The sequence below is a fragment of the Gymnoscopelus microlampas genome (assembly GCF_963454915.1).
Source record: "Gymnoscopelus microlampas genome assembly, chromosome: 15".
In the NCBI taxonomy this organism is placed as follows: domain Eukaryota; kingdom Metazoa; phylum Chordata; class Actinopteri; order Myctophiformes; family Myctophidae; genus Gymnoscopelus; species Gymnoscopelus microlampas.
Window position 1 is genome coordinate 40,170,196 of NC_139952.1, and position 9,571 is coordinate 40,179,766.

Consider the following 9,571-nt stretch of genomic DNA (forward strand, 5'->3'; position numbering starts at 1 on the left):
TTGTAAAGGAAAACTCAGTGGGAGTGCCCCACTGAGGGACCCTAAGTTTAGCAATACACTTGTTGGATTCAAATGATGTGTTGTAATTGTCCCCAATAAGAGCTCATGTCCAGATGGTAGGTTTGGGACTGCCCCAGCCTAGTTCAGAGTTTCCCCTTCAAAGAAAAGGGTTTTCCTCGGCTCACATGACTCAAAAAGAAAAAATGGGACCTGATTTTTTTTAACATGCAATATGTTATGCTAGATGATAATTGCTATAAAGTAATTGCTATAAAATAATGTTCACATTTTAATGTTGTGTTGTGGGTACTAAATTCGTACCCAAGGAGGAGTTGATGGTCCATTGTGGAACCGTGGGCCGTCAACCTTTACTTTATAGAGTGCAGTAGCTGTGCTCTAGTAAGAAGGAAGGCCTTGACAGCCACAGCGTTGATATACTGAATGTTATAGATAAGAACGGCAGAATTCTCCAAGCGCTCAACCGAACGCTTGTTTGCATGCAGACCTAGATGTGGAGCGAATTGCCTTCGTGATATATCAGGTCGTATTGTTTTAATATCATTAATTTGCTGTTCTTTTATTCACATAGTATAAAGGGAGTCTCCCGTGTTTATCAATAAAGATGCCTTGCGCATGTGAACGGTCATTTCTGTGTATGTCGTCTATAAACTGGACTTTAGGGTTTATTGAACCAAGAGTGACAGGTCAGACACGGCACATCAATACCCTTACAGTATACTGTATGTTGGTTTGTTTGCTGTTTGTTAGAAAACAATGTTGCACATTAAGCTAATTATCTGGTTTGGGAAGCACTGCCCTAGGCATCCCTTTCAAAATGCCATTAGTGCCCTCCAGCCTCTCTATTTAGACACCTGGGACAGGTCTGTTTTCCCAACCCAGAACTAAACACGGAGAAGCAGCACTCGGTTTTCATGCACACATCTGGACCTGGAGCAGGTCTGCTAGATAGAACAAAGCAGAAGACCTTTCTATTTGCTGCCTTTCACAGAGGTTTTTAATAATGTCTTCTACACCGTCATTTTACTCTTGTGTTTGTTCGTATGTGCTGTGGTGGGGGTATGTTTGACAGGACGGCATCAGGGGAGTGGTCTTAAGTGAATAGTGGGCAGTTACAATATGCCTTGGTTGCTTATGTATATCCCTAATTTCCCCTCGGGTGTTGCCTTTGCAATAGTGAGTAGGTGACTGGGGACTTGGCAGTGGTGTAAAGTAACTAAGTACATTTACTCAATTACTGTACTTAAGTAAACTTTTGAGGATTTTTTTTTACTTTACTGGAGTATTTCCCATTTTCAATACTTTTACTTCTACTCCACTACATCTCAGAGGCAAATATTATACTTTTACTCTTTAGTTACTAGTTACTTTGCAGATATAAATGATCATATTATAAAACACACATTAACCACTTTAGCCCTATGATATACAGTACATAGGCTATTTGAAAATAGCCGATCTACAAGCTCACAACACGCCGCATCACAACACGTTGTGAGCTTGTAGATCTGCTATTTTCATACATTTTAGTGCTTTTACTTTTGGTACTTTAACCCATTTTGGGCGGGAACCCCTATTTGTAACTATACCTTTCAGGACGGGAACAGGGTTCTTGTTGCTATGTACAGTATATAGCAACATACATTTGTTGTAACTTTTTAATAAATATATGAAGTTTTTCAGAAAACTTAGGTCAGGATTTAGAATCGGCCTCAGATCTAAATGGGTTAAGTATATTTTGATGCCAATACTTTTTTTACTTTTACTCAAGTAATATTTTGAACACAGGCCTTTCACTTGTAAGAGAGTACTTTTACATTGTGGTATTGATATTTTTTACTTAAGTAAAACATTTCAATAATTTTTCCACCACTGGGACTTGATTGGGTGTGACAGAGTATGAGTTTTGAGAGGGGGTTTCTGGGCAGCTCCAAGGCATGTGCTTCAATATCTCACAGTATTGTTTTTGAGCGAAAAAAATAATTCTCTGGCCCAGGGCTCTATATGTTTGTCATCCAGTTGGCTTTCCAGAAGTGCCATCACATCTTCTTTGGGTTGTCAATAACTGGGAAACATGCTGTAGGCCGTTGTACTGTGTATAACTGAAGGGTTAGGTTCAGTTCAGTTCAACACCAGGATAGTCCACTCAGTAACTATACTGTTTTCCAGGGAGTCCTATGAAAAGTCCTACAAAATTGCATACTGTACAGTAATCTATTTATTCAATCCTGTTTGCTTAAAGACTTAAACACTCTATTCCTCGTAAAACAGACCTGAGTTGCAACTTCTTCTTTTCAATTTCTTTGGCATCATGTCCCCAGATTGACCAAAGACAAAGATATGCTCTAAAAGTGTGCAAATCTGTTGTTCCACTGTCTCGCCCCTTTTCTCACACACAAAAAAGACAGACCCACGCATGTGCATGTGAGTGAGAGAGATGCGTACATGGTGTATTTCTTGCAAGCAACATGTTTGTGCAAGCAGAAATACAGTGTAGGATAAACATTCATATTCAAGAGAAGCAGGGAGCAGTTAAAGCAGAAAGGTGTGAGGACCCCATTAGACCCATACTGTAGTGTACATGAATAACCAAAGTAGCTACAGTACTTCTTTTATTCATGTAGGCTACAACTTCAAAGACAAAGATAAAATAGTTAAAAAATATATTAGAGTGCACACACAAAACATGGACTTAATACTTACTAATGCAAGCCTTATCAAAGAGTGTCCCAAACCATGTCTTTTCCCAAACGGAAATATGCTAGACAGATAGCAGGAGGTTCTATAGGCTACTACTGTATAATCTCTGTGTGATTTGTTCTAAATAGACGATCTACAAGCTCACAATCGCATTGCAATTGCTGCTGTATTTTCAAGATTTTTATACATTTTATACATTTGAAAACTTGTGAAATGGGACGTTCTGCATAATGAGTACTTTCTACATTTTGATACCAATACTTTTGTACTTTTACATTTTTGATTTCGGGACTTTTACTTGTAACTGAGTATTTCTACAATGCAGTATTGATACTTTCACTTAAGTAATGTTTCCACCACTGCCTCCTTGCTTATCTCCTCCACCCCCACAAGAGGATGATGATATTATGTGCAGGCTCCACAGCAGACTTTCAACTGCTATCATTACCATTTCAAAGCGCCTGCTGTCATCCCACAGATAGAGCCATTCGGCTCTGGCAAGTTGTGGGTTCCAGGTCATTTGTTTATCTCATGATCTACCTCGATTTCTTTAAAAAAAAAACTTTTCTACAGTTCCTAGCTGTTTCTTGTAGGTCTGCATGTTGCGTAAAACAAGTACTCTGAATCAATTAGGGAGGAACATTGTATTGCACTGCATCAATTAGGGAGGAACATTGTATCGCACTGCAGCAATTAGGGAGGAACATTGTTGGTTGCTGCGTGCATTTCTTTGAATGCGTTGCGCTTGTGCAGGCTCGCAGCCGTGCTTGCGAGCGTGTTGTTGTCTGAAATCTTTTTCAGCATCTCCTGTGGGAGAAACGCTGCCAGCAACCCCTGGCAGCTTTTCAAACGGCCGCTGTGCTTTGTTGTCATCAGTGATGTGATAGATACGGAGCAGAGAGCCAGCACAACACATCCAGGAAGGCCCTCGGAAGAAACATTTCTGCAGTTAAACACCTTGGACCATATAGTCGAGGTTTATAAGAGGTCCCATGAGGGATAATTCATATTTGTGTCATAATGTATCATCATAATCCCACACGTATACCACTATATACTGTACTTCCAAGCACACAACCATATCCTCTTATACATGTCATGCTTTATTTACTGTCATACTATTACATACTTACTATTGCTATTCCCTAACCTATACAAATATCTTCTTAAAGGCACCATCACACTCTCGTACACAGACTACACACCTTTTCAGGTTTCAAATTCAAAAATAGCAAAAGTAGCAAATATTGCACTATTACTCAACCCTTTGATTATTTTTACAAAACCACTTCAGGCCCATATATATACATTATACTTTGGAAATGTGAAAATAGACGATCTACAAGCTCACAAGCGTTGCTTTCTTCCATCACTGATTGAGAGATGCTGGATCAAACACCACACCCTCCAAGAGCATGACTTCTAAAAGGCTGCCATTGACAAGGACATGTGACAGATCTTCACAGTTGGAGCAGCAATGGTGCTGCTTAACAGAAGCTATAGCCTTAATGTTAGCCATGAATGTGACCCCAAACTCTGCAGTATGTCAGTAGATGGGCTTCAAAGTCGAGGAAGAGGTGAGTTAACTGAATATAAGTTTTACCACTTAAAAACCCTACACTCACTGTAGTTTAAACCCATGCTGTAGGGCAGGGGTCTTTGACGTTTTTCAGACCAAGGACCCCTTAGCTGAGAGAGAGATGAAGCAGGGACCCGCCACTACATATTGTATGAAATTGTGTTGCAGCTTAAACTTTTTCATAGATTTCAGGTTTGTTTATTTGTTTACACATGATCTTTTCTATTAATATGTTGGATTCATGTGTATTTTCAGACAGTTAGCAGATCTACAAGCTCACACCGCCTTGCACGAGCTTGAAGATCTGCTATTTTCTGCTAATGTTCCCCTCAGCATAGGGATGCTAGGGTACAAGTGGTAAATGTAGAAAAAAAAGTTCCAGTAACACAAAGACTTGGCGGCCCCCTCTGTACTAACTCTGAGGACCACCTAGGGGTCCCGGACCCCCTGTTGAAGACCCCTGCTGTAGGGCCTACACCATGGGTCAACAGGGGGTTCGAGCCATTTAAATGTCTGAAAATACACATTAGCATGAATCCAACTATTATTAACAAAGCAACAAACTAAACTTTTATTTACACAGCTTGTAGAGCTGTCAAACGAATCTATGACGCCAAGGCTGTGTCTGTCACATGACATATTCTGAAGTTTATTAAACACAATAAGTGGCTGGAAGATAATGTGAATCACGACTCAGACAACTGCGGAAAATTCAAAGTGTCCCAGAACAACCTGAAATCCTTCTAGTCTGTCTGTACACAAAGCACTCTTACTGTCTGGGGCCATCACTGTTTGGTATGGAAATAGCTCCTCTGCGGGCCATGGAGACTTCACTTCCCTCCCTGCCGCTCTCATAAGTAGGTCTCTTGAATGGTGTTTCCCAAACAATACGTTGGGACCGATTTTTGGGTCACGAACCCACCCATTTGTATGGGTTGCGATTGTGATTAAATATCCCTTTTTTAATTTTCCACAAAAAAATGTTATTATTATTTTTATATTATCTTATTTCAAAAGGCTTGCGTCGAGTTTGAAGTCGGTTGGTCAGAAAAGTTCTCGAGATACATGAACTACAGATGGACAGACGGAGATTTTGTGCATTTATTGTAATTTATTGTTGGCTATTTTAACAATATATATATATTTTTTTAAAGGGCCTATTGATTCATTATATACTTTTGTAAGTTCAGGTCCTCGGGACAAACCAAATTTCTCTTAGTTGAGTAAAGTTGGAAAGAGATTCACAGATTTGCTCTTCCGGGATTAATAACTCAGGAACGAAACATTCTTAAATCACAAAAGATCTACCGTTTCTCTTTTGGGTCTTGAGCTGAAAAACCTTTTGGAAGCTCTGCTCTAGGAGGTACAGTACATCAGCAGAGCTATAAGATGGATTATAGAGGACCCCATCACCCCAGCAATGTCTGTCTGTGCTTCAGCAGTCTAGCAAAAGGCTTTTACTGCCACAAAGCCAACTGCACAGACAGACTCAGAAACCATTATTTCCCCCTCAGGCTTTCAAAGCTCTGAACATGGTATAAGCCCTCGCATATAAGCCCTTTGTGTTTCTTACCTCTTCCTGGCACTTAATTATTGCATTTCTTGTATTTTGTACTGTCACAAATTAAATCAAATCCTGTTTTAAAAGGTAACTTACACTTCAAATACTGTACACTCAAAACATAGCCTACAATAACATCTGTCTTACATACCAGATGTATAGTGCTACTTTTTAAAATCTGTTCCCAATCCCTGTTGGTATCTCTTTTTACACTTGACTTTTGTCAAATGTTGTGTTGTTGTTGTTGACTTTAGTATTTCTTTGTGATACACTGCAATATTTTCTATTGTTATTAATGTATATTAATGTCTTGGACCCCAGGAAGACTAGCTGACGTTAAGGTGTCAGCTAATGGGGATCTGTATAAACAAATAAACATATCAAGGACCCAACTGTCTTTTTTTAAGACAATCGTTTTCTTTTTACAATGTTGTTGCGCATCACTTTGAGCAAATTGTATGCTTTGGATTGTCTCTAGCTCAGAACTGTAAAGACTGTAGTCCACTACCACACAACATTAGCCAACATTTGCACTAAACATCTTTTCCGGGGTATACAGGGACATGTCATCTCGCCATGATTTGTATAGGGAATAGGGACACAGGTGTGTTGTGTTTTACGGGATGAAAGTCCTCAATCAAAAAGCCATCAGTGAGTGAGTAACTGTCCCCAAACGGTTTAACCAGAAAGAAAAGACAATGACAAATGTGGCACCGTTACGATTTTAAAGAGGAAGGGCACATTTTGATCTTGAAACTTTTATAAAAATACAAAGGTTTCTTCAGTTTAAATTGAACTTTGATTCAGTTCTCAGATTCTTTTGAATAATTATTTATTTAGATTTTTCATACTGGCCTGTATTTTGATTGAATTATCTTAAATATTATAATGTGTAATTTTTGTAACATAAAAACAAAATGTGATTTATTTATTTATTTTCCAAGCAAATCTTTTCTCTTGGGGTTTTCACAGTTGTTGGAGAGAGACATTATGCCATCATGCCATCCAAAATGAGCTGTTGAGCATTATGTCCAATGAAGAAAAAAGAAGACCAATGCAAGAACTTATACTGTGAGTAGAGATATATCTTACATTAAATGCTAAAAACCCGTCTGTAGTTGTCTCGAGACCGTCCGTCCGTCCGACAGTCCGACGTCAAACTCGGGGCGCACGTCACAGACGACCCGAGGCCATTCCCGGCATCGAAGTCGGTCGGATAGGCTGTTGTCTAGAACCGCCGATCCAACCGATACGCACTTATATATAGGCATATTATGGGCCATATATGGACATATCAGCCGGATTGGTGGGGCGACGTAGATGTGAGGGCCGCGTAGCGGCCTGAACCCGGCCGAACCTCTAGTCTGAAAAAAAGTCAGCTGTCAAAATATTCCACTACATCCTGTTCCATTACCTGCGGCTTTTGACACTCGCACCACACCGAGACTTTTGTCACAAATATTAAAGGTAGGGTAAGTGCAATTGTTTGGGTTAAAACAAGGTTTTAGTTTTAAGGGTTAAGGCACTATATTCTGAGAGTACTCATTGCTATAGTGTTTGTTCAGGAACAGGGGTCTCTCTGTCTCTCCATTTCAGCCAATCAGGAGAAAGTACCCATTTATCAGCTTCATTTTTAGCGGCGCTGGCGCCGCTCTATACATACTATACTATACATAGTATAGCGGTCCTGCTCTATACCTGGCTTTTCCGTCAACGTTCTGATTGGTCAGGTCTGTCAACGTTCTGATTGGTCAGGCCCGCCAAGGTTCTGATTGGTCAGGTCCGTCAACGTTCTGATTGGTCAGGCCCGTCGAGGTTCTGATTGGTCAGGTCCGTCAACCTTCTGATTGGTCAGGCCCGTCGAGGTTCTGATTGGTCAGGTCCGCCAACGTTCTGATTGGTCAGGCCCGTCAAGGTTCTGATTGGTCAGGCCCGTCAAGGTTCTGATTGGTCAGGCCCGTCAAGGTTCTGATTTGTCAGGCAAGGGGACTATTCATGACATCACTATGATGTCATGAATATAGAATTAGATGTCTATATAAACAATGACTAAATAAACAATGAGTAATATCTAGAAATATTTAGTAATTTCATTTTATTATTCATTTGGCTAAAGTCTCCTTCTAGGTAAGTTTTTTAGCGGTGCTAGCCGCTCTATACCTTTAGGTATAGTAGAGCCTTTAGGTATAGAGCGGGTCCTGCTCTATACCTGACTTTGTCCGTGTTCACCGTCAACGCTCTGATTGGTCAGACCCGTCAACGCTCTGATTGGTCAGACCCGTCAACGCTCTGATTGGTCAGACCCGTCAACGCTCTGATTGGTCAGACCCGTCAACGCTCTGATTGGTCAGACCTGTCAACAAAGTGATTGGTCAAGCTTCACGTGACACATGGCTATAAACACATTATAAACACATATCGATGACAAAATGTATCAAAGGCGCCGCTATCTTCACACAGGGTGTGATTTTTATATAGTGTTCCAGTTCCAATTTTATATGCTAATTTCTTTGTGTCATCACTTCCAATTTCACTTGTTTAATCTGTGTCCTGACTGAGTTCTCTGTCCTGATTCGATACAATTGGTATCCCGACATGAAAATGCATTTTCTGTTTAATAAAGAGCTGGAGAGACATGGAGACTCCCGTTACTGAACAAACACGCTATGCAGTAGCAATGAGTACTATCAGAATATAAAGCTATTTAACACTTATCTTAACAAAATAAAATCACTTATCCTACTTTTAATACTAACAATTATTATCTCCAAACAGGGATCATCCCACGAGAGGGGGCAATCCAAAGGGAACTAGTAATGATGCACAATTTACCGCTGCCGAGTTCAAGGACTTTCTCAACAAAGAGAAAAGATGCATCTGGGAACATCTGCACTATCCATGATGTGCCAATGGAGACGTTGGAAAGGTTCAACGAGGGTGCATGCTTGAAACTTTATACACACCCCTTCATGTTCACAGGTGAGACAATCGCACTACTCTGTAGGACAGTGGTTCTCAAACGTTTTCATGTCAAGGACCCCCTAATTGACACTTATTAGCCCGCGGACCCCCATTTGAAAAGATATGCCAGATATGACCCCATAAGAGTCATATTATTTTTTTTACGGCTCTAGCAGTGATTCTCAACCATTTTAATTTCAAGGACCCCCAGTTTAACATGCATTAGGTTAAGGAGCCCCATTGAATGGCATTTCTATCTCTGGGACTCCAATTTCTATTGTAAAATCAATGTTAATTTAACTCTGAGAGTGTACAAATGGAATCAAATGGACCCGTTAGGGTCCATTTGACTCTCAGAGTTACAGACCCATAAGGGTACATATGGTTAACTATCCATCATTTAGCTGGGGACCCCCTGGAACTCCCTCAAGTACCCCTGGGGGTCCCCGGACCCCACTTTGAGAACCAATGCTGTAGGAGTGTCCCCCAGTGATTCTCTGTGACCAATCACCCTAACCAGACCATTCCAGACATGGACATGAGTCTGTGACACCATGACCTATAGACCCACCCCGATGTCAACCCAACCAACACATAGTATAAGTTTATATTATTGACAGAAATTGCACATCTAAGAAATATGTCTACGTCGGCTTTGCAGCTTTCATAAATAATTCCAACATGTGCATACAGTGTACAAAGTGTATCTTAGATGCACCAACTAGAAGCTTAATTTCCTGACAGTCTCTGGC